We start from the raw sequence: 24,126 nt of genomic DNA, 5'->3' as shown, positions 1-24,126 counted from the left end.
TACCATGATGACAGCCAAAAGGAAGGACTTCACTGCCAGAAACATGGACTCAAGGACTTGAAAGATGCTGTTAAACATCCCTGTGAAACCAGAAAATAGACCCTGCAGCCATACCTTTTCTTGGAATCTCATTTTAATAATTTCTCTTTCTTTTCTTTTCTTTTCTTTTCTTTTCTTTTCTTTTCTTTTCTTTTCTTTTCTTTTCTTTTCTTTTCTTTTCTTTTCTTTTCTTTTCTTTTCTTTTCTTTTCTTTTCTTTTCTTTTCTTTTTCTTTTCTTTTCTTTTCTCTTTTTTTCTTTTTCTCTGTCATTTTCCTTCCTTCCTTCCTTCCTTCCTTCCTTCCTTCCGCCACTTCCTTCCTTCCTTCCTTCCTTCCGCCACTTCCTTCCTTCCTTCCTTCCTTCCTTCCTTCCTTCCTTCCTTCCTTCCGCCACTTCCTTCCTTCCTTCCGCCACTTCCTTCCTTCCTTCCGCCACTTCCTTCCTTCCTTCCGCCACTTCCTTCCGCCACTTCCTTCCGCCACTTCCTTCCTTCCGCCACTTCCTTCCTTCCGCCACTTCCTTCCGCCACTTCCTTCCGCCACTTCCTTCCGCCACTTCCTTCCTTCCTTCCGCCACTTCCTTCCGCCACTTCCTTCCTTCCTTCCGCCACTTCCTTCCTTCCTTCCGCCACTTCCTTCCTTCCTTCCGCCACTTCCTTCCTTCCTTCCTTCCTTCCGCCACTTCCTTCCTTCCGCCACTTCCTTCTTCCGCCACTTCCTTCCTTCCGCCACTTCCTTCGCACTTCCTTCCGCCACTCCGCCACTTCCTTCCTTCCTTCCTTCCTTCCTTCCTTCCTTCCTTCTTCTTCCTTCTTCTTCCTTCTCTTCCTTCTTCCTTTTCCTTTCCTTCCTTCCTTTCCTTCCTTCCTTCCTTCCGCCACTTCTTCGCCACTTCCTTCCGCTTCCTTCCTTCCTTCCGCCTCTTCCTTCCGCCACTTCCTTCCCTTCCTTCCTTCCTTCCTTCCTTCCTTCCTTCCTTCCTTCCTTCCTTCCTTCCTTCCTTCCTTCCTTCCTTCCTTCCTTCCTTCCTTCCTTCCTTCCTTCCTTCCTTCCTTCCTTCCTTCCTTCCTTCCTTCCTGCCTTCCTTCCTTCCTTCTTCCTTCCGCCACTTCCTTCCGCCACTTCCTTCCTTCCGCCACTTCCTTCCTTCCGCCACTTCCTTCCTTCCTTCCGCCACTTCCTTCCTTCCGCCACTTCCTTCTGCCACTTCCTTCCCCCACTTCCTTCCGCCACTTCCTTCCTTCCTTCCTTCCTTCCTTCCTTCCTTCCTTCCTTCCTTCCTTCCTTCCAATGAAGAATTGCCCACTGTAGGGACTATACTGTGAGGGGAAGTTCCTATGCAGGGTAAGTAACTATTTAGAAAAATTTATATATGATGTTGCTGCATTTAATTTTTTATACCAATAAACACGCCTCCACAACTTTCAGGCTTGACATCTTAGTGGCAGCCAGTTCCAGACAGAATACCCTAATATGCACAAAAATATGCAGCATTGCCCTGTCATGCCATGAGTCAGCAGCTAGTAGTATGCTAATATAATATTAGCATTGATTTTGTAAGCTATTCCAGTACAATACATTTACAATACATACAACTATTGTCAGCATATGCCAAATCGGCAACATTGAACCAATTTGATCAAGAGAAATGGAAAAAATTATAAAATCAATAGAATATGCAACAGCAATATACTTAGGCTTTTTGGAATTCAATTAAATGATCTTGCAGCATCTTTCTGTGACCATACTACAGATCTCAGCTACCTAGTTCTTAATAGCTTTTCTATTCTTACAAGAATAGAATTCTCACATACCACTGCAAATATAAGACAAAGAATTTCCACTTTCTGGAATTAGTTTTGTCAGCAAAGTTGACTTGAACTTAAAACCATTGGCAGAGAGATCTTTCATGGTATTCACTTAGGATTTTTCTGAAATATTGTCCTTTACTACTGTAGTGGGTTATCCTTAACTGGCTGCCAGCTGCCCACCAAGCCACTCTATCCCTTGCCCTCCTGAACAGGACAGAGGGAGAAAATACAACAAAAAGCTCCTGAGTGAAGATAAGGTCAGGATGATCACTCATCGGTTCCCGTCAAGGGTAAAACAGGTTCAAGTTGGTGAATTAATTTAATGTATTGGCAATTAATAAGAGAGAGGGTAATAAGAAACAAGGAAAAATTTAAAAATACCTTCACCCCACTCCTTCTTTCTTCTCAAGCTCAACACCACTCCCTAATTCTCTACCTCTCCCTCCAAGCAGTCTAAGGTGATGGGGAATGGGATTTGTAGCACTTCACAATGATTCATGTCTGCCCCTCATTCTTCAAGTTCCTCCTCTGCTCCAGGATACAGTCCTTCACAAAATGCTCCTACACGGATCTTTCCCAGGGTCTGCTGTTGTTGTGTGTTGTTTAAGTTCATTTAATTCCTCCCCCATTTTATATATCTGCTCCCCCCCATATTGTGTAACATGGTTCTGCCCTCCTCATTTTTTCTGCCACAGCCCTGCAAGTTATATTGTCAATCTGTTAGGTTATATAATTCCTCCTCCCCTTTTTCCCTTATGCTTTTTCTCCTCACTGGGCCAAGTCAATCACCCCCCCCACTCCACCTAGTATTCCAGAAGCTTCTCCTCTTTGGGGGTTGTGGTTGGCTGTGGTCCCGGGATCCCTCCCATACCTGGTACCTATTGTGCTCTCCACTATGTCATTTGTGTTAAGCTCATCCCCTCTTCTCCCCCTATTGGTCTTCTGTAAGCCCCTCCCGGGTCCACCCCTTCCCTTTATAACCCTGAGACACCTTTTGTTCTGGGTCATTTTGCTGATACATGGTGGGCTTTCCAATAAACCAAACTTAGGCCCCCCTGGCGAGTGTCCAGCTCCTTCCTTCTCGTCATTTAGCAGCTATCCCGTCCACAACCAGCACAGCCCGAGGCCTTATGACGCCGAGGGGTGTTGGCAGACCATGCAGCGAGGTGTCGGCCTTAACCTCAGCTAGCCGGACTCTGACCTTCTCTGCTCTAGAAGGCTAAATACACCTTGTCACAGGCTGCAGTTCTTCACACAGCGCTCCACTGTGGTTCCCTTCCATGGAATGCATTTCTTCTGGAAAAGACTCTTTCCATGTGGGTCCCTCACAGTTCCTCACAGGAGTGTACTCCAGGGATGTCCACACAAGTGTTGCTTTCTGCAGGGCACTTCCACCTGCTCTGGCCTGGGGTCATCCACAGGCTGTAGCACAGATATCTGCTCCATGGCATGGTCTTCTCCACAAACTGCAGAGAAATCTTTGCCTGGAGCACCTCCTCTTCCTCCTTCTTCATTGACCATGGTGTCTGCAGAGTTCCTTCTATGAAATATTGGAAATCAATCACATACAAGGTGATTCTAAATGCTGTCTTCTTGCATACCAACAGTACTATCTGTTATTCCTTATCCAACAATTTCCCAGTTTTGGGGATGTTCAGAACTTCTTCAGCTGATCACATAATTCAGTTATTTATCATCTATGTAAAAAATAAAATTTAAAATAAAATTTAAAAACCCAAACAAACACAATCCCCATTTCCTGATATTGTAATCATGTCTTCAAGTATTGCATATGATGAAATGTACATTATTTCTAATTTCGTAAATCTCAGGACTACAGATTTCCAGAGTACCTTTCTTTTTCAGCAGAAGATGGTTTTCACCTGTATTCTCTTGACTATGCTTTTAGTTGGCCTGTTTTGTCATTTTGGTTGGTGGAATCAAAAAAAAACAAGATGCAGGATTAATGACATAATCATTGATGACATAGAGTTGATGCATTTATTAAGCTCTTCCTACTATAACACAACTAAATTTTTTTTTAAAAATTACCAATATTGACTCAGAGCTAATTGTTGGATAGGTAAGCTTATTCTTAATTTTCCCATGTGCACTGAGATACTTCCCAGAGCAGAGCAAGTATCCTATGGTTTGATACCTATTTCCAGGAGAATCTTCCTGCCTAGTAATTATTTTTGCCTAGTGTGTTTTATGCAAAACAGAATTAAATAAGAATGCAGAAAGCTGCCTTGCATCTCAGGAAGGGAGGCTTCAAGATAAATTTCCTTTTACACTGCTAAGTACAGGTTCAATACACTGGACATTGTTAATAACTCCCTCACATAATTAATCCTCTCCACACTCTGTACATAAAGGTCAAACAGTCCAGGAGACAACTCCAATTTTTTTCAGCCAAAGATAATAGGAATTATAATACCTACATCTAGCTGTGTTTTCTTCCCCAAAGCCACATAAGAATGGGCAGAACAACTCAGATACAGAGTGTCTTGGAGAACTAAACATGAGGTTATATGAGAATACGTAAAAAGCAGTGCAAAATGCATCTCTGATCAGGTAGCACAGAACTTTACTGCCTGGCACTTTTGAACATTTGCCGATTTAGCAATTTATGAAGTTAAACCCTACAGTGGAATTCATTAATTTCTATAATGTAAATTATTTCCTCAGAAGTGTATTTCCCATAAGTGAGATAGTTTTGCTGTGGCCATGAATAAATCAAAAATGAAGTAATCTTTATAGGCAGTGCTAAAAAAAACCTGACTCGAGGGAAATCTGAACGTAAATAACACAGAAAAGTTTACAGAAAAAACACCACACAAACTCATTAAAAATACATTTATATTATGGGGGAAAACAGAACTACATGAAAAAAAATCTGCCTAAGCTTAGCATTGCAGATCTGACATTCATTGTATTGATCAAAACCCTGTTTTGTCAGGGAAATGTTAGATAATATAATTTTGACATAAATTCAGTAACCAAGAGGACAAAGAGAAATCTTTAAGGTCTAACATGCAGTTTTGAGGCTTTAATCAAGAAAAGAATGATGACAAACACTTTCTTGAGTGAGTAATGATTTAAAGTATATTTTTCCCTGTGGACCTGTCAAGAGGTGCCTTGAAGGGAATCACTAGAGGAAGAAAAATGGTCAGCATTTTCTGAAAGCTCTCTTTTCAAGGTGCTACAAAAATGGCAAATCAAGACACCTCAGCTCACTTTTAAAAATCTATCTGCTCATTCTGTACCTATAGGTATCCTTAGTTGTACATTTGTATAGAAGAAGACAAGTAGATTCTGCTGCAACTCTTTTGCCTTAAATTAACTTTCAATTACCAAGTTTCTTTTTTTTCCAAAAAAAAGCAGATAAAAATCTTTTATCTTACTTGGAGATATGTAACAACACCATTGCTGTTAATTACATGCCAAGAAGGTCTGTATCTGTGATGGATCCCAAAAACTCCTCCTTCAGGCTTCTGTGCTCACTCCACACATGCCACAGTTCAAAGACTTTAGGTATTCTGTTTGTGCTCAGGAGACTTGATTGGACAAAGAGCCTTACATAACATGCCTTACATAAAACTTCATTTTTTGTAGCTCTCATAAGACCTGTTGTCTTATTTCTTCTTTAGTCAAAAAATGCAATAAACAGGATTAAGCATTTTGGAACAGAGTTCATCTGATGGTGACTATCAGTATCTTCTTTTATTAGCCAAAGTCATACTATATATATATATTTCTTTATGTGTACTCAGACAAGTTTTTTCAGGGTCAATAGTATACTCTTGCAGTTTGGACAATGGTGGGACCCCCCTGTCTGATGATATAGGGGTTTTTTTAAACTGCATTTGTAGAAATAAATAAATAAAAGATACATAAATATAATGGCATGTGGAGCAAGGCTGACTACTCTGTTATTAAGACAGCCTAGCACTTCTCTTTAGAAGCACCTGTTTCTCATGGTTATAACTACCTTACATTCGTCAAAATCAATTTTTTTTGTATTTATTATGGCTTGATTTCTTCTGCATGCAGATGTATTTTGTGGAGTAGCAGAATTCTTTGGGACTTGCTCAGGCATCTGACTCTACCAACCAATGACTGAATTCTGCATCACTTTTGTCTCCACACAATGGCTAAGCCCAGGAACACTTCTCTTACAATGGCTTCCCATTAGTCCTCTCCCCTGCCTTTACACAGATACATGGTGCTCTCTTAATGAACTGTAATATTTCAAGTGTGCCTTGTCCATTCCTGTGCACTGAATAAAGGAGGAATCGTTAGGAGAAAAATACCATTGTTGTACAAGAATGAATAGAGAAAAGAAGGCAAAATTAATTGGCCAAGCAACCTTATTCAATATCCTAACTTCTGAGAGCTTGATGTGTCAATCTCAGTACTATTTTTGCAGACAATATATTCAACCTATTTTATATATGTCTAGTTCTGATTCAATAGTGCCTGAAGCCACAAACTAAAGTGAGATGGAGGTCAATCAGATTTATATATTTCATCTTAATTATGTCACACTATTTTTCCAACAAAAGAGGATGAATGCTAGATGTGATTATGTTTTCACATTATATTTGTCTTGGCAAAGCAAAATAATGTAATTTGAGAGCAAAATAATGTAATTTGAGAAAGATTTTTACATTACGTGTGGCTGTGAAAAAGTTCAGTTCATTTATGTTTGGTGTTAATTATGAAATGATATAAAGTCATATTACTGTAATAAGTGGTATTCTAGCATCAAACTTTTCAGTTATTACTCCATTTTTGCAATAATAATGCTTGTAAGTGTAGTTTCTGTTAGGCATATGTAAAGAAACTATAAAGGGTGTGGGGGAAAAATCAATGAAATAAATATTTACAGAGGATTAAGGTCTGTAAATTATACATCTCCTAAAGAACATAACTTTCCTGTCAAGCACCCTATTGATTTTCTTAGGCTCTTTAACCCTTCTTCCTCTCTGGCGAAATTATTCTCATGAGAAATAGAATATTGCTAAGTTTCAGAGATAACTGATCTCTCAGACTACAGCCTTCTATGGCTCTCTATGTCTATCAAGGAGAACTTGGAAACATGCAAAGAAAAGTGGTACTGGCAATACATGTGCTATTCTGAGTACTTCAAGAGTTTTCAGTCTCACTGATCCTCCTATCCAAGTACCAAACTTCTTGTAAAACCAACAGTCATAAGATACATGATACACGCTTTGGTGAAGGAGAGAAAGAAAGTTGTGAAAAACATTTACACATAAAAAACCCTCCCAAAGAGTCTCACCATTATATCACAGAATAAATTGGAAATGGGTATACTTCTGGGGCACAAAGAGCTTTTATAATGTCCACTGTCCAAATTATCCCACTAGTAATAGCAGGATTGATATGATATGATATGATATGATATGAGATGAGATGAGATGATATGATATGATATGATGTGATATGATATAATATAATTTTAATATATATCAGCTTCCAGGGGTCCTATCCTCAAATCTGGCCAATAGCAGGCACTTACAAATGAGTAAGAATAGAGTGAGTGTGCATTGTACTTTTTAAAATTCCCCTCACCTGCCTATGAACTTCTTCAACCAAATTTAATTTCCACATACTTTGTAACACTCAAAGAATTTCTCTTTCTTGTGTAGTTTTTCCTAGCTTCAACATGCATTTTATCAGTCATTATATCCCTGGCAAAGATTGATCAAAAGCTCTGGATAAGAGAGCATGGAAAGGAAGATTTGTCATTGAGAAGTCTTTATCCATGTAGAAAAATAGGAGCACTGGTACTGTTTCCACAAAGAGCCACCTCTTTCTAAATGTGTTGAACCTGGTTGACTAAGTTCATTGAATTGCCCCTTTTGTTAGAAGAAAGAATGAACAATCAATTTATACCTATAGTATTTTTGCTGGGGGCTTTTTGTCATTCATGAATTGTGCTTCTCTATCACACCCTCTTCTTCAGCTACTTCTGTTCCCAGATGAGTCTTGGATAATTCCACTGTTCTTTATACATAAGTCATCCCATAGCTCTGAACATCCTCACTCAAAATCTTATACATTCTTCTACGTCCAGGTAGATTCCACAGAAATGTAACATAATGTAACCTGTCATGGGAAATATATTTGAGCACGGTTACCCAAGTCTACCAAAGAAGCACATCCCGGTACCCTTCCAGTATGCTCTCTTTAGTCATGAAGGTAAAAATGGTGTTAATATGATACAATTTTAGTACACTAGCAATAAATCAACCCTCAATGTATTCTAACGTGGATATAGCAACCCCAGAAAAATATTGTGACCAACTTTGGAGAAAGGGTTTTCTCTCCTCACTACGGTCTCCTTTCCCTTTGGAGTCTCAATGATACCCTATAGCTGTGCTTCCTGAATGTCATGGTAGCCTGAAAAGCATTTGGAAAAGTCAGCTAAAACACTTGGAACAGAGCCTTGGACTGTATAAATCTGGGAGCTAGGTTTGCTAATTTTCAATTACTGTGAAATTTCCTTGTCTGACCTTGTATCAAAGACATGTCTGGGTAAATTCACAGCCCATAAGTGAGAGATCTAAGCCCTTTACCGTCAATTGATACAGCTGCTTGTTTCCAAAGGGGCAGTCAAAGCATCTAGTCCAGGAGTGATTAAATCCACAAGGTCTGCACAACGCAGTTTTGCAAGGTGCCAAAATCCATGTATGGACAGTTTGTGCTTCCATTCATACCTTCTTTTCTGCCAGTGAGACTCCAGAAACAAATCAATAAATGCCTATGATCAGTGATATCTAAGCATACCTTTGATATTTAAGTTTGGCTTCCTTAACCAGTGTTTTGAGCTGCCAGGAAGCCAAACAGCCACAACAGCACAGTGCTGAGTCTGATCCAAAGCCTGTTAAGAATTGCTATCATATTTACTACCATTTTGTAGCTTCCACTTCAGAAAAAGTTTGGTTTAAGACACAGTTGAGTGACACCTGCTTGCCAAAGGCAACATCAGCCATCCGTGAATTTCTTTCTTAATCTAATAACTCCAACAGGAAACTCACCCCAGACCAATTCACCAGAAACTAATCTATGTATCATTAGAAAAGCTGAGAGATTATTTATATACTTTCTATACCAAAGTGAAGAAAAACTGGATAACAAGCCTAAGTATTTTATGCAATTTCATATTTGGAGTTTTACTTCTTATTCTGTACTGAAACTAGATTTGTCACTGTGGTGGTTTGACCAGGAAGAAGTGGGAATTCTGGGATGCTGTGGTCAAACCAATGGATGTTCGAGAGTTTGATACTGGCACCTGGTGTAGCCAGTGGGGTTTGGACACACCTCCGAGAATACACAGGGGTTAAAAAGCAGAGCTCTGCCCCTGGCAGGCTCTCTTGGGACGCCGAGGCGAAGAGGTCAGATCTCCTCCCCTGTCCAGCTGCTGCTGCTGGGCGGGGGAGGGGCAGCCACGTGGTAGGTCCTGGGCCTGGACAGAGATGGGAGGTGAGGAGGCCTCGAGGATGGAAGGGTGGAAGATCCCAGGGAGTCAGCCCTCGGGCAGCCATTTCCCCCCCCCCAGGAGGGAGAGAGAGAGCCGGCGACACCGAATGTGATAGCAGCCGGCCCAGGAGGAGAAGGGGGGGAAGAGTGCCCGGCCGGAGCGGCAGCGTGTGTGGGAGTGCCGCAGCTCCGGGACAGAGACTGAAAGTTTTAACCCCTTTCTTTCATGATTGGGGCCTTGCAAAAATGCTAATCCTCCTCGAAGCTGAATGAGAAGGGAGATAAGAGATGAGATGAGACAAGGACCTGGCCCGAAGAACGTGGAGATGATTGAATGGGGAGAGATGATTTGGAGTGGCCTTTTGGCTGGACTTTTCTTGTGGCCATGGACTCAGTTGTTCCTGTGACACAGAGACTGCACTTAGGGGGAAGCAGTGGCTCAGAACCAGGAGGGTTCATCGTGAGGACCCCCCGGCCCCAGGGGGTTGGAAAAATATGGGGGGGACAGATGTCCCAAAGCAGAGACTGTGCCTTTTTGGAGTGAGACAAGGCATCCTTGAAAGACAACCCTAAAAGCAGCTCTGGCCATGCGCAGTGGTGAGAGCACTGGGCATGGAAGGAAGATGTCACAAGCGGCAAAAGGACTTTTTTTTCCGGGCGGTGCCGAAGTGACAGGGAAGCACACGAGGTTTCAGTGTGTTTCCAGGGGAAGCCTATGGAACAAGAAGGACTCCTTTCCTCTTCATGAACTGAAGTTTGAGTATACTAAAGTGTGGTGCCAGGCTGGGCAGTTGGTGATTTGGGAGAATGTATCGGATTGGGAAAGTCAGGTAGTGGGGAGGAGGAAAGTGGTTTTTTGTAAGGTTTTCAATTTTTTTTCTTTTCCTTATAGTTTTTCCCTATTTTCCTGTAGTTTAGGTAATAAAGTGTTCTTTATGTTTAAGTTGGAGCCTGTTTTGCTTATTCCTGGTCACATCTCACAGCAGACACCAGGGTGAGGGCATTTTCATGGGGGCACTGGCTCTGTGCCAGGCTCAAACCATGACAGTCACTCTTCTTGTCTCCAGCTGCTATGCAGAATTCATGTGCTCTATCAGTATGAAGGTTGATATGAGCTGCTTTTTATTTCTTCTGTAAAAAAAAGAGATCTAACTTCATTAGTCACATGAGGATCCACAGGAAAGGTAGAAATCAGTTCTTTAAATTCAGATATATCTGTGAAATTATAAGCCCAGTAGGGGGATAAACTGAACACCAACACTATTGCATACCCATGACTTCCCCATGGAATACAAACCACTCCTGGTCAAATTCAGAGAGTCAGAGAATCCGTAGAATGACTGGGAAGGGATATTAAAGATGATCAAGTTCCTATTCCACTCTCTTTCACTAGACCATTCCAGTCCCTAAGATGTTAGCACACATTAAAGCATTAACTCCACACATGCTCAGGACCTCCAAAAAATATCATCTCTTTATCTGTAATGGGGCAGTGACATTTGTGTTTCCATTTCTGGTAACATGTTGGTCTAGTCAATGTGTCATTCTCCAGGCATGGATCCATAAAAAACATATTTTTTTCTCTAACTAAAACAAACTGCAGCAGATGGGGGAGGATGAAGTCCCCTCCTTTGTGAGAGCGGCCTGTTCCTATGTCAAGTTCACAGATATCCCATAGTCAATGAATCTGCAAATGCCTACTATTTCCTTTGGCAATACATGACTGAAATTTAATGGAGCTGTGAACATGTACCAGAGAAACAATAAAATCTTCTTTCCAGTTATGCTCACAGCAAAAATGTGTTCCTATTCAGGTTCAGGAGCTAATTAATAGGAGAATATATTTAAGTACAGTAAGTTGCTGTACATGCTCTGGAATTCAATGAAACCTAATAAGCAAAATCAGGCTCTTTTATGTAAACTAATCACTTATGGTTAAGCTCACTTTGTAACACCTTCACTGCATTGTTCCACAGACAATAAATTGCTCCTGTTTAGTGTAGGCAATATTTCTCAACTCTCACATTCCATAAATCTTATTTTCTTCTTATTCTGCCAGTTTTATTTTAAACAATTGTACTGAAGCATGCACCACAATTCACATACCATGTATTACCTCCTGTCAACAGCTGTTTGCTACTTTCCAGTTCCAGTTTCATATTTATGTATCTTGTCAGGTGGGAAAACAACTACTTTGAAATCTCTTCCACACGAAGAGGAGAAGATTATATTGGATAACGCTGTCAGCAGTATCTTGGGATTTTGACATGATTGTTATTGACCAACACCAGCACAGTTGTTAATGATTTTGATAACTAATATTAGAACATATTTCTGAGGTCTAAGGAAACATCTTTACACATTATTACATAATGTTTACTTTGAAGTACTGCAATTGCTGCTAAGGGCAGCCTGTTACATACTGAATTGTTTTTATTGGTTTATGATGGAAGGTTCATGTTTCTTATTTACCTTTCCCTGTTGATTAAAATTCTGTATAGTTTAATATCGACCTGAACAACATCTAGAAAATTAATTAGACTTACAGAAAAGAACTTCCATTTAAGGACTTAGCAGGCTTTAGGGATCACTAGGGAAAAAAGTAAAAAAACTCCGCCTCATAGTTGTTCAGAATTATATCCCAAAAGACCGCAATTCCCAGTGATATGCATGGAAAAATGACTAAGCCCTCAAAACTAGGGAAGAGCCATGCTTATAGTACAGTTATTGAAGAGAAGTCAAGAACTCACTTTTCCTGAAATAATGTTCCTCTAATAATAAAAAATGCTCTCCTTGATGCAAGGAAGCAGTACCTTACTGGTTAATGCCTTAGGGAGGTTTCACTATTTGTGTGTGTGCTGCATATGTGCTATAAGGCATAAGCAAGATCATGAGGCAGAAAGGTAGATAGATTATTTTGTTATGTCTTCTGAGTTTATAATCTCATCATAGAAGGCAATCAGCTTGATCATGTATTTTCCCATCATAAACTTATGCTGACTTTTTCAAACCATCTTCTTGTCTTTAATATGTTTGGAACCAGTTATCAGTTCATCCTGCTCTTATTTTAATGGTGCATTTTTCTTACATGGTCCCACTCTACAGGAAAATACCTGTGCCAGAATGAGCAGCTGTTTGTTTGCTAAAACCTGATCTAGATATACAGGAAGATCCAGCTTTTGTGCAGCTTTTCATCATAAAACAATGATTTAATTTGTGTTTTCTGGGGAGCTGGGGCTTGAGCAAGCAACAGAAAAGGAAATGTATACAGATCTAATCAGACAAGTTAGCAGCCAACTGACACCCACATTTTCAGCGTCCATCTTTTGCCTTACTTGACAGTTACTTTCTACTTTTTACAGTTTCACCATGTAGTAGGAAAGGAGTTGAAACTATGACATTTAGTAACAATCAGTTCTATGGGGACCTACAAGTAAAATTCTCATCTTGTTAGCCAGCAAAGAATTTGCATGAAAAACATCTGGCCATCCTTTTTCTACCAAATTCTGTTTGACAGAAATCAGGACTGTAAACAGGTAGATGCCATGACAATGATTGTGACTTCATTTGGATCTAAATGCTATCTGCTCTTCACAATTAGTCTTTAAATAATATGAATTCTTGATATAAAAAGGTAGCTTGCATCTAACTGGGAATAAATTTTACGATTCCACATCTCCACTGAATTAAAGAATGCTCTGTAGCTTACTATTTCTGTTATTTTTAAGTATCATCTTGTAACTGATTTAGTAATCAATATATTTCTTAAATATCTGCCAGATTTGTGAATTTAATAACCTGATAGGTCTTTAACACCTCTTTTGGACAAAGATGAAAAACTGGTCCAAACAACTGCAGATTAGAAGCGCCAGATAATGTATTGCTGTAGTTGAAATGGTGTTTCTTTGAAGTTTGAATTCTTCTTCTTTTGACTGTATATCAAACACTAAGTTATTGTTTACCAGTTTGCTATTAAAACTCTGTGTTTTCAGTCATGAAAATAATGAGTGATAAAACACTGATGCTATTCTTCTGAAAGAACATTCATTAAAAATTTAACATGTGACATCACTGATGGAATTTCCTGCCCTTGCCAATCCTCCTATTGTTTAAGTCCAACAATAACCAAATTTCTGGCTGATATTATATGAATATTCAATGAAATTTTTCTTTCATTTATGTAAAAAGAAGGATAATCTCTATTTAAGTGTTTAAAGTGATGATGAATGGAAAACCTCTTGTGATTATAATAACTTCCCATTATTTTTTACTGTCATTACTTTTTGGGCTTTTTTTGCCAGTATGAATGTTTGCAGCTCTAGTTTCTGGTCATTGGAATTGAGAAGCTATTCAAGTTCCAAGATGCATCAATAGCAATAGAATCATAGAAAACACAGAGCTGGACACGATCCAAGAGGATCACTGAGTCCAAACTCTGGCTCTACCCAGATCTAGGAGTTAAACTGTTTATCCAAGAGTATTATCCAAATGTTTCTGGAACACTGACAGGCCTGGTGCCATGACCAGTTCCTTGAGAAATTTCTTACAGTGCATGACTACCCTGTCAGCAAAGAACTATTTCCTAATATCCAATATGAAAACTCCTGATGCATCTTGATACCATTTCCATGTGCCCTATCAGTGTTCACCAGAGAGAGATCAGCACCTTCCTCTCTATTCCCTCTCAAGAGAAAGCTGTAGAAAGCAATAAGCTCAGGTTGTCATCAACTGGTTTTGATGACAGAATTCTGGCATATCGCAGTCATATCACTAGGAAAAAATAGTGATGAGCTTTTCTTATAGAGAGCTTTTTCTTAGAGAGCTTTTCTTATAACCTCCCTTCACCAAGATTACCATTTCAGCATAATTTTTCTAGTCTTTTTTTGCAAGTGGTTCTTTATACAACTTAAAGTTTCAACAACTTTTATACTTTGTATAATATTTATAAAAAACAGTTGCAGTAGAGCTATATTCATTGAAAGCAGTTTACAATTAATTTATTTTAAAAGGATAAAATTAATAAGTTTTTCAATAATTCCCAGATTAATCTTCTCCATAATTTTGCCAGGCACCAGTAGCCCTTACAGAGTGCTTAGCACTCTTTGTTGCTCTACTCTTGAATTCTTTTTTTTCTGATACTCTTTTATCATCAAAATTGGATATCACCTTCCAGTATAAGTCTCCTAAGTGTCTTTATTTCATTTGTGTGGCAAGGTTTTGGTAGTGGGGGAGGCTGCAGGAGTGGCGCATGAGGAGCTCAGGGACTGCCCCTCTCTTGGATTGAACCTGTTTGGGCTGGCTCCAAAATGGACCTGCTTCTGGCCAAGAAAAGCAGGACCCATCAGTCAAGCTGGTTCCTCCTCTGCTGTAATGTTTTGAAGAAAGGGTGAGAAATGCTGTGCAGCATCTGAGAGAGATATGGACTGAAAAAAAAACTGAGAGAAGAGCCCTGTGGATAGCAGTCAGTGGAGAAGGAAGTTCTCCAGGCACCAGAGAGATTTCCCTGTAGAGAAAGTCATGGGAAGCAAGTTTGCTCCCCTGCAGCCCATGAAGGAACAGGCAGGAGCAGATATCCACACTACAGCACACAGGGGACCCCATGCCAACAAAGGTGACATGCCCTGAAGTGAAGCTGCTGACTGGAGAGCCCATATTAGGTTAGGCTTCTAGACACATCTGTGGGCCCATGGAAAGAAGCCTCCAGTAGAGCAGGAGTCAGATTTTAGTCATAAAATTGCTTCGGAGAACAATGAAAATGTGAATTTCAACTGATATTTGGAGGGACCAAGTAAATGGAATTTTCTGTATTTTTTTTCTGTATTTTTATTTCATTTGTATTTTTATTTCTGTATTTTTATTTCCTTCATTACACTGACTACAGGTGAGAAAAGTCTAGATCAACTTCCTGTACTGTCTCTTGTCAGGTATTGACTGAACCTTCCCCATAACAAATAATGCCAACTGACTCAGATTCCTTTTGTGTGGAAGATGTTCCAGTCCCCAAACCATTTTATAGACAACAGCTTCTGGCTCAGTGCTGAAGCAGACACAAGCCTATGTGCAGCTACATCTCTGGTCCGACCGGAGCTGTTGGTTCTTTTGCAGACCTACCTCTGTGCTGTTTCTCTTACCAGCAACAGAGATAGCTCTGACATCAGTGCTGAGTACATGAGGAGATGTTTGGCTGGCTGAACAAACATGGCTGATGTTTGGCTGGTTTTCTAGCTGCACTGGATAGGTGGCTGCACACAAGTTGAGTGGGTGCTCGGGCGGGAGGCACAGAACCCTGGACAGGGTCATGGAGGGGATCACGATGATGGGAAGGATCCATGAAGCAGGGCTGGAAGCAGGAGTCTCAGGCAGGAATGCAGGGCCAAAGCAGACAGGAACACAGGAAGCAGAACAGGCAATGGGGTAGGGCAGGACACAGGCTACACACAAGGCTCGGAGGTCAGCTGGTGTCTGCCAAGTGCCCAGCTAGAGGAAGGTGATACGTGAGGGTGAGCATGGGCCAGCGAGGGCAGAAGAGTCAAAAAGCAGGCTGGAGCCAGGGCAAAAAGGATAAAACCAGGCTAGAGCCAGGGCAAGAAGCAAAAGGAAAACAGACAAGATCCCAGAGCTTGTGACACAGTCACTTTTATACTCTCTGGCTCTTTCCTTGGTCTGCCAGCTGACAGGAGACCATTGGCCTAGTCCAGCGCTCCACTGCAGTCCATTGGAGGAGCCCTTTTGTCAAGTGGAGAACCTCTCTGGAAGGTACAGTGGTAGTCTCCTACTGACTGCCTGTCCCATGTGAGACATGAGATGGTTGCCAGGAAAAGTGACTCCCAAAACAGGGCCCTATCCTGGCTTCTCTCCGTTGCCTTGTGCAGATGGCACACGTGTAGCCCCTCCCCACATCCCTCTGATGTCGGATCTCAGGATCTCAGTCCTGAGGTGCTGAGCCACCGAGACCACCTTGGGGGGCTCGGGACTCCTGGAATGTTGCCAGAAGTGAGTGGTGGCTGCACTTTGACCCTACACAGGATGAGGATAGGAGGACTTCACCGGGGTGAATGGTGAAGGGATTAGTTAATTAGAGGGTGAGACACAGGGTTTAGGATTTATGTACAGGGGGGTTTAGAGGAGTAAGATGGAGGAATTGGGGCGTGTCCTGTCCTTCTTCTTCTTCTTCTTCTCCTCCATCTTCTTTGGTGATGGTGGCACCTTTGGATTGGTTATTACTGAGAGCGCACCGAGTAATAAGAATAAATGGTATTGGGGAAAAATGATAAATATTGTACACGTAACAATGGGTATAAAGATACGTGGCTGCCCCGGAGGGCAGACAGTGTGCTCATGGCTGACTGCTGAGCAGACCTCTGTTCGGCTGAAAGAAAATCTTTTAGATAAACAACTAATAAACATAAAAACCGAAAGAAGAACTGAAGCCTCTTCTCGTCCTTCGATACGCGGGCTGCCCCAAGGCCACCTCGGGCCTTTCCAGGCCCCTCAAACAGCCGAGATAAACCGGACACTTGGCGTTCCCTGGCGGGCACCACCACCACAACCTTTCGGGGGGGGGCAGCACCCTCAAAGCCCTGAAGACCAGAGAGAAGAAGAAAACAAAAAGCCAACAGAGTCTGAAAAAAACAGCAGTCACTGAGGAATCCATCTCTCAGTTTCTGCCGAAGACAATTCGTAGCAGAACAGCCCGGACCGGAACCAGAAAGGCGCCCTGGGACCACCTCTCGTGATCTGCTGGACAGAGACCGAGACCTCCGGACTGCCCTGACGAAAAATTTGGTAAGAAAGCCCAGAAATAAGAACATGGGGGGCACACTCTCCCAGGAACAACGGGAAATTTTGTCCGCCTTACAAGGTGTGACACAAACATACACAGAGGGAAAAAATTAGCTCTGGCCTTAAAAGGCCAGGAAGAAGAAAACCAACAGATGCAGCAGACATCTGGGGTGAGACCCTCAAAAGAGGGGGGGGAGCATGACTCCGGAAAAAAAAAAATTAGCTCTGGCCTTAAAAGGCCAGGAAGAAGAAAACCAACAGATGCAGCAGACATCTGGGGGGAGACCCTCAAAAGAGGAGGGGAGCAAGGCTCCAGGAAAAAAAATTAGCTCTGGCCTTAAGAAGCCGGGGGGAAGGGCTCTCGAGGAAAGAGGGTAGGAAATAATATTAAAACACCCGGTCCCAAAACCCAGAAACCCCAGAAGACCCCGAAAGCGTCCAAAAACTCCAGAGAGCATGGAGGACTCAGGAGCAGAAGCGGGGGAGCAGGGGGGAGAGAAGGGACCGGGGGAGGCGCTTTCTCGCAGCCAGGCTGCAGCAGAGCAGGCGGGGAGCGCAGGTGAAGAAAAAACAAGAGACGCGTGTTCAGATACGGCTTTGCTAAGCTCAGGGCCGTGGGGGGGCAGCCGCCCTGGGGGCCGGCAAGGTAGCAGAAACGCGCGCGGCGGACAAAACTCGCAAGAACCCGGGGCAGAATCACAAACCAACGCCGGGGCGTCTGACCCAAGCAGCGAAATAGGGGAAATTGCGCAATCCCAGAAAGCTGCCATGCAGAGACGTAGGAGGCGCACAGTTGTGACGCAAAAACCCGGGACGCAGATCGGCCCGAACACGGCGGGCGCGAGTGCCGGCGGGAGGCGGGCTGCACACACTGACGAGGGAAGGCACACACACAGCGTCGGAGGAGGAGGAGACAGAGTCAGGGGCAGACTGAGGGGGGAAAATTCAGAGGCGGAACAAAACGGAGAGGGAGAAATTACCTCGGGAGAGACAGGGAGCGGCTTGGAAAGCACGCATGCGCAGAGCGCGGGCGGGGGCGGGCCAGACCCCCGGTAACGTCTCGGGCGAGGAGGGGCCCTCTCCAGACTTGGTGCCTTTGGTAAAAACCCTCGTGGAGTCCAAGCCTCTTCCCTCCTGGGGAGGCATGTGTGTTCTAACCCTATTGTCAGTTGAATCAAAAGCCAGGTAACCCCTGAGTGAGCTTGCAAACAGCGACAATCGGCGGAACAAGGAGGCAGTTGTGTTCATGCAGTTGCCCCAGCCAGGGAGCCCAGTGACAGCGCCACCTCGTGGGGGAGTGACCGAAGTGCATGACATGCCGGATTGGTTCAGCGGAGCCACAGCATCATCTCGTAACGAGTCTGCAATTATGCAGCGATTTTCCTCAACAAGATATAAGAAGAGACGAATACTCAGACAAAAGTCGGGACTCAGACTGCAAAGGACAACTCAGAAGAGAAACAAGAGGAACGAAAGACTCTGGGGGGTTTTCTCTTTGGGGTCTTGAATATTTCTGTATAAGAACGAAAGACTCTGGGGGGTTTTCTCTTTGGGGTCTTGAATGTTTCATAATGCTTATATGCGTCACCTTTTCATTCATTACAATAGGCAATGGGGTAAATTTACCTATTACAGGGAAAACTGACAAAGGATCATATATTGATCAGCTGGTAGATTTCTTTGACATTTCTCCCATTTGGAGAAGAATTTTAAGGGTAAGATTTTATGTTTTATTAGTTCTCCTAATCCTCATCCTTGTCGTCCCAGGTGCCATGAATCGGATTGTAAAAGAGGTTTTCTTGGTGCAAACAGAAGGGGGAGATGTCGGATCTCAGGATCTCAGTCCTGAGGTGCTGAGCCACCAAGACCACCTTGGGGGGCTCGGGACTCCTGGAATGTTGCCAGAAGTGTCTGGTGGCTGCACTTTGACCCTACACAGGATGAGGATAGGAGGACTTCACCAGGGTGAATGGTGAAGGGATTAGTTAATTAGAGAGTGAGACACAGGGTTTAGGATTTATGTACAGGGGGGTTTAGAGGAGTAAGATGGAGGAATTGGGGTGTGTCCTGTCCTTCTTCTTCTTCTTCTTCTCCTCCATCTTCTTTGGTGATGGTGGCACCTTTGGATTGGTTATTACTGAGAGCGCACCGAGTAATAAGAATAAATGGTATTGGGGAAAAATGATAAATATTGTACACGTAACAATGGGTATAAAGATACGTGGCTGCCCCGGAGGGCAGACAGTGTGCTCATGGCTGACTGCTGAGCAGATCTCTGTTCGGCTGAAAGAAAATCTTTTAGATAAACAATTAATAAACATAAAAACCGAAAGAAGAACTGAAGCCTCTTCTCGTCCTTCGATACGCGGGCTGCCCCAAGGCCACCTCGGGCCTTTCCAGGCCCCTCAAACAGCCGAGATAAACCGGACACTCTGATAAACAGAATAATAGATAACAGTGTTGAGACAGAAATCAAAATTAAATTGGCTCCTCACAGCAACATTTAAAACCCAGTTTAGGGAGCCTCTGAACTTCAAACACAAGGCGTGCAAGTCCACACCAAGAAGTGCTCAAGAAATGCTAATGTCTTTGGGAACTCACCTGGAGACTCTTTTCCCATCATATGAGTTTCAATAATTAAATTCTCAAATCTTTCTGAAAAAGAGTTTCTTTGAAAGAGTCTCAAATTTTATATCACAATCCATCTTTCCTCCCAAAGGTCCGCCCCCCCCCAAAAAAAAAAGCTAGCCAAAATTATTAGCTGCTTTTAAAAATCTGACCCTCATTTCATCCCCTAGGTTCTTAGCTATGCTGACAAACTCAGGAAAGCCTTCAAAACCCCACTCATCAAAACAAAATAATTAAATTTATTGTTAATTGAATTCTTCCCTTGCAGAGAGCCATCAGAGGCTAATATCCCACATACATCTTACTTTGGCTTCATGCTGCCATTCTGTATAAGATAAATTTCACCCATCAATGAAATTTTATCAATGACTCTTATTCTTAATAATCACATCAGGGCTTTTCAAAATTAAACATATGAGCCAAAAAATAAGAACATGGATGCCAGCCAGCTTGTAATACTGAGCATGATAGAATATTTTGCTGTCTTACTGGAAGACTCAGAGGATCTTGGTCATTAAAAGACAATAATGGAAGGGTCTCCCAAAGAGCATATTTTGATGCTCAAATTATTGTAAAACTAGTAAAAGACTATTAAATTCAGCTAAGAGGGCCATAATGCAGGAATTCTCTTCCTAAATAGCCAACCTTGAGCATTCCATCAAATCAAAGACTTTAGAATGCTTTATCGCTCCCTGTAGATACACTAATACTATAAACATTGGCATTACTAAAAGAAAAATGAAAAACAGAGATCTACATAAGCATAAAGCATCTTTAGTAGATCTAGCAGTGATGCATACTTACATTCTCTTCCTAGGGGACTGTTTCACAGATTATTCCTCAAGTATGCCCTTATCACACACATCTCTCTTTCACTCACATGTTCAGCCAGTGAGCTTCATTCTCTCATTTTCATTTTACAGCCCTGCTCTCATTCACAAAGGAGCTATTTGCTTATTTTCCTGGAAGTTATTACTACCCAGCCCAGTAAGATCTGCTACACTGAAAATTACTTCTACTGGCTTCTAATTGTAAGGAGAAAAAAGCTGAGATTTCATCACAGTGTAACCCAGGTGTCCCATCCCACTGTAAAAGGGGAGTTGGGGAGGATTCTTTTCGACAGATTTCTCAGAGGAAAATAAAGTGTGAGCACGGCAATATTATGTTGGAGAACTGTTTATTGATAAAGAAAGATAAGTGTTCCTACTGAAGGGTGATAGAAAAGGGAGCAGAGAGGGAAGAAGAGAGCTTTCTCTCCCCTGATCGGCTGCCAGATGAAGCCTCCCCAAGGACAGGGTTCTCAGAACGTGTAGAGCCCCTAGAGTAGTTTTTCACCTCATGTATTACATAGGTTGAGGCATAAATAAAGATCAGATTGGTCCCTCTCACCAGGCAAGATGGGGTTTCTCTAGCATTTTCACAGCTTACAAATAAATGACATTTTAAAAATTACTTTTGGGTTCAGAGCCTTTTTAGAAAATCTTTTTTTATTCTATTGTCTTCAAAAATGCTCATATGGAAGTAGGAATTTTGCTTGTACCTTTTCTAATCAAATAATATGAACACTTCCTGACCCCTTCAGGTCACGGTTAATTTGTTATCACTGTGAATGCAGACAGTGTTGCCTTTCTTCTGCACACTCCTGAGATTTACCACATGAGGTATTTTTAAGTATAAATCCCTTAACATCTGCCTTAATTTAGTAGATAAGATCATTAACAGCCATTATATCTAATCAACATCTAATCCTCGTAGAAGGGATTCATTAGCAGGATGAAATGGGAGCAGAAGCCCACTAATGATAAATGTTTATTTTCCTGAATAAATTTTCACTAGGGAAGAGCTAGCAACACTTTAACAACCTCTTCCAGAACAGTGCTGCACTGCATTTTGAAAGATCACCCTCAAGCAGTAGGTCATTAAGAATGTGCTGCTTGTTTTACATCTATAAACAAAAAACAGACTACTTTCAAAATAGAGAAAAGGGATTTTCAGACAACTTTCATGCAGGTATAACAACTTCTCTAGAGTCCTGTGTGCCTTTTTGGGCATCACAATATATGAAGGACATAAAATGATAAGAGAATGTCCAAAGGAGGGCTACAAAGATGGTGAAGGGTCTAGAGTGGAAACCACATGAGGAGTAGCTGAGGTCCTTCGTCTTGTTCAGCCTCAAAAAAAGGGGAGGTTTAAGATAGATATTTCAAAAAGGTTGTTCACCCAGAGGGTGATTGGGCACTGGAACAGGTTCCCCAGAGAAGTGGTCACAGCACCAAGCCTGACAGATTTCGGGGGGCATTTGGGCAATGTTCTGTGGCACTGGTGTGACTCTTGGGGTGTCCTGTGCAGGGCCAGGAGCTGGACTTCAGTAACCTTTGTGGGTCCCCTCCAACTCAGCATATTCTGAGATTCTCTGAAAGGTTTAAGAATAGTCAGGACAACCTTTTGTTTGCTGTGTCATCTGGAATACAATATTCCTCTCTGAATGAAGATTATGTTATTGTGTTTTCAGGAGCTTTTTGTTGTATTTTGACGTACAGGACTACACACCATAGCACAATGTTCCTGAGGTGTGTATTAAAATAAAGAAGAGAGCATGACTATACAGCTATGAGCTGTCTGAGTCTGAGTCCTCTAAAGTCACCAGGTAGACTTTTTGAAATTCCTGTCCTTGAACTTCTACTTTTTCAAATTAAATTGTAGATGCCTTGTCAGCTCTATTAGAATGTAAATCACAGTAGCTATATATTAAACGTTTATATGTTAGAATGGAGTGATGTGGGGTCACTCAATGGACACTTGTCAAGTAGTAGTACAATAATAAGGCACATTTCTGCCTGCCAATCTCCCCATATCTTTTTTGTTGCTGTTGTTTTTTGCTATTATTTTAAATTAGCTGAAGAAGAAGGCAAAGCTTAAAATTAGTTGTACTAATAAAGTCATTAAATAATCCAATGCTTGCTGAGAACTGACTTTATTTTAAGCTTTTCTTCTCATGACCATGTGTTTGTCAAGAAAATAGTTTCAACAGTCATAAATTGAAAAGTAGCTCCAAATTATTTAAAAGGTTTTCACTGTAGAAAAAAATTTTGCTTACTCCTCAGATTGTAATCTAGAGATGTTTAAGCATTTATTTCTCTTACATTGTAATTTTGTATGCTTCTGGAAACAAGTGTTGAAATTACTCCTGCACTTTAGCCATTTGTATAAGCACCCTTCTGCAAAGCCTCTATCCATCCTTTGGCTGAACAGAGAGAATCTGAATGTTAAATACATCTTGATTATGTAAGAGAATCTATATAATTATTACCTTAGCATTTCTAACCTCAAAGATACACTTAGACACTACTGCCTTTCTGTTTCTGGGGTTTGGTTAATGTTTGTATTCAAGTTACATTGAATAAAACTTCATCATCACTGAAGAGAGGATCTGGAATCCAAATCTAGTACTGACCAATTCTCCAAAAGAGTCTGTGTCTTGGGGCTACATAACAAAGCTCTGGGTCCCTCTTTCTAACCCCATCAATGCACAATTTCTGTGCTATTCTACCAGCCTCAAATCCATATCTCCTTAGCTTAGAGAGATGGATGTTTTGGAGCATTATATCAAAGTCCTTACAGAAGTCCTGTTGGCTATGTTTTGAAATCAAGGGCAGTCCTAGCATGTCTGATCTATATTTTGTCATGAATGCAGCCTGTCCAAGATTATCTCAAGATTCCTGATCACCTTCCTGCCAGGCCCTGTCAATGCAAGGCCTTACAGAGTTACTGGGGCTCACAAAAAGTTGAGGCACTCTGTACCGAGCATGATCCAGTGATCTTCCAAAGAGCAACAAAGGCTCCTTTATAAGCAGACAAAGAGGGTAAGTAGGTCTGTTGGCCTAAAAATTGCCTTGACACTCTGGAGAATGGTACCTTTAGCTCAAACCTGGTCAAATTAGCCCCTTGCAGGAATGTGATTGTCTGAATTTTGACTTATTTTGTTTTACGTCAGGGATCTTCAGAGTTCATAAAGGTAAATTAATCTGGAAATTTTGAAAACATTTCAAAACATCTCATTCTGTCATGAGATATAAAATTGAGATGTGTATTTAATATATACCCTTCATATTTGTCTTTGACATTATTTTAATCTTCCAACACACTTCATTTTCTTTGCTTATCTCTGTCCTGCTATAGTTGTTGAAATCTAAAATCCGTACAAAATTTCAGTAATGTGAAATTTGACACACTCTGAGAAGTCCCATTAGTATGAGGGTATATTTTATTAATCTCTTTTTTTCAGCTCTGATAATACTCAACAAACAAGATGAGCAGAACCAGAGATAATTGTGGCAGTGATATATACAGTTAGCATAG

Source organism: Zonotrichia leucophrys, chromosome 1 (assembly GCF_028769735.1).
Source record: "Zonotrichia leucophrys gambelii isolate GWCS_2022_RI chromosome 1, RI_Zleu_2.0, whole genome shotgun sequence".
NCBI classification, from domain to species: Eukaryota; Metazoa; Chordata; class Aves; order Passeriformes; family Passerellidae; genus Zonotrichia; species Zonotrichia leucophrys.
This window is presented reverse-complemented; position numbering follows the sequence as displayed.